Raw genomic sequence first — 2,974 nt, forward strand, 5'->3', positions numbered from 1 at the left:
TGTTGGAGGAGTTTTTTTTTTTTTTTTTTTTTTTTTTTTTTTTTTTTTTTTTTTTTTTTTTGGCAGAACCGGGGATTGAACTCAGGCCACAAGAGCTAATATGACATCTTTCTGAAAGTTAGCAACTTTGTCACCTGAATTCCCTCCTCCATATTTCTTATAAGCAATTATTCCCTAATGAGGGGGATTTTGTACTTTAAAGTGTAAACCTTGCAATAGATGTGTTGTACACTGTCTACATACATAGAGTTTCTCCCTTGTATTCCCAGTATGTGATGGAATTGTTGTGTGCACTGTATGCTTTCCCTCATAGTTCAGATGTATTGGATACATTCCATTGTGAATTCTTTTATGTTTTTGACACTATTGGTAGAAATATTTCTCACATTGCTTACATGCACAGGATTTTTCCCCCTTGATAGTTTTTTCATGCCTTTGACAATGACTATATGAACTAAATGCTTTCCCAGTCCTTAAATGTATAGGGTTTCTCCCTATTTTGAATTATATGATGTATTTGCAAACTACCATTTTGGCTGAAAGATTTGTCACATTACTTTCATACATGGGATTTTTCCTCAGAATCAATTCTTTCATGCACAAGGTCACTGTTTATGCAGAAATGTTTCATACATTACTTACATATGTTGAGTTCCTGGTACTTTACAACACTTTTTTTGTACTTAAGGCATTTCCACAAAATTTACATACTTAGGGTTTTTCCCCTGTATGCTTATATACATAGTTTCTCCACACTGTGGGATCTTTTATGTTTACAAAATACGAACTTATTAACAAATCCTTTGCCACATTGCTCACATATATATGGTTTCCCCTCAATGTGAATTCTTTCATGACTCTGACAGTATCTGTGTGCACTGAATGCTTTCCCACATTGCTTACACACATAGGGTTTCTTGCCAGTATGAACTCTTTGATGTATTTGCAAGCTACTATTTCTGCTGAAAGATTTCCCACATTGATTAAAAACATAGGGTTTCTCCCTGGTGTGAATTCTTTCATGCACTAGAAGGTGTCCATTTCTGCCAAAAGATTTCCCACATTGCTTACATAAATAGGGTTTCTACCCAATATGAATTCTTTCATGTACTAGAAGGTAACTATTTTGATGGAAAGATTTCCCACACTGCTTACAAACAGGGCTTCTCCCCCGTGTGAGTTCTATCGTGTCGCTTAGATGTCACTGTACTGAATGTTTTCCCACATTTCTTACATTCATAAGGTTTAACCCCACTGTGGAATCTTTTATGTCTACAAAACATAGACTTTTTAACAAATCCTTTTCCACATTGTTCACATATATATGGTTTCTCAGGGACATAAATTCTTTCATGATTTTGACAGTATTTCTGTGTACTAAATGCTTTGCCACACTGCTTGCATTCATAGGGTTTGTCTGAAGTGTGAATGCTTTCATGTACTAAAAGGTTACTATTTTGGCTAAAAGATTTCCAACACTGCTTGCATACATAGGGCTTCTCCCCCGTGTGAGTTCTATCATGTCGCTTATAAGATGCCACTGTACTGAACATTTTCCCACATTTCTTGCATTCATAAGGTTTAACCACATGGTGGGATCTTTTATGTCTATAAAATACAGACTTACTAACAAATCCTTTTCCACATTGTTCACATATATATGGTTTCTTAACGATGTGAATTCTCTCATGATTTTGACAGTATCTCTGTGTACTGAATGCTTTCCCACATTGCTTAAATACATAGAGTTTATCCTCAGTATGAATACTTTCATGTCTTTGACATAAACTGTGTGTACTGAATCCTTTCCCACATTGCTTACATATGTAGGGTTTTCCCCAGTGTGAGCTCTTTCATGACTCTGACAGACACTGGACCTGCTGAATGTTTTGCCGCATTGCTTACATACAAACTTTTTCTCCCTTGTGTGGGATATTCTGTGTCTAAGAAATGAGGACTTATCACAAAATTGTGTTCTGCATTACTTATATACATAGAATATACCCACAATGTGATTTTTTTCACATTTTGGAAAGGAATTATTAACAGTTAATGCTTTTACACATTTTGTAGTTATATATGGCTTCTCCTCACAATCTCTTTTTTCAAAGTTTTGGATCAGGTATGAAGAAATAAAACTATCCTCACAGTGTTTGTATACATATGGAGTCCCCAAATACCACTGGGTGCTGTGGAGGCTTTTGCAATTTTCTTACCTACAAAGATTTTCTGCACAAAATGAGTCCATTCACTAAAATCAGATCTGGCCTTCCCACACTGCCCATATTGATATGGGTTTCTCTTCAGCCTTCCTCAATTCATGCTTCTGAAATGGCTGAAACTCATTGCACATTTTTCCATGTTCATTACATTTGTACAACTTTTCTTCATATTTAAAATAATTGTCTGTACCATATCTTAGATTTACTAAGCACTTTTTGTGCTCTTCTTCAGTATGTTAGTTAACCCAGGTTGTGCCTATAGCATCAATATTCATCAGTTTCCCACATCACACTGCTGTAGAGCTTCTTTTGGGATGGATTCAGCAAATCCCACTCTGCTGAGGTGAAGTTCACAGCTTCGTCTTCAAAGGTCACTGTCTCCACTGGCCTCAGGGTCTCTGAGGATCCATTTCAGCCCGCAGTAAAAGGAGGTCCCAGAAACATTCTGTCTAGTCAGCTGCGGACTCTACACAAAATTTAAAAAGCTAACCATATGCAGCATTGTAGCAGTACAATCCTGTGACATTTTTTCTTTTTTTCTTTTCATTTATTACCCATTTTAAAAAAGAAAAACAAAAAAAAGCCTTTTACTTGTGAGACGGCATGGTAATAATTGGTATGTCATGACAAAATTTATGTATTGAGAAGACCAAAATGACAAGCATTCCAAGTGTGACCCTTCTATTACACATTACTATGTTCAATGCATTTGCTTGGTTCACAGGTATCAATATATATATATATATATATAT

This window comes from Octodon degus, unplaced genomic scaffold, assembly GCF_000260255.1.
Source record: "Octodon degus isolate 3935 unplaced genomic scaffold, OctDeg1.0 scaffold00325, whole genome shotgun sequence".
In the NCBI taxonomy this organism is placed as follows: domain Eukaryota; kingdom Metazoa; phylum Chordata; class Mammalia; order Rodentia; family Octodontidae; genus Octodon; species Octodon degus.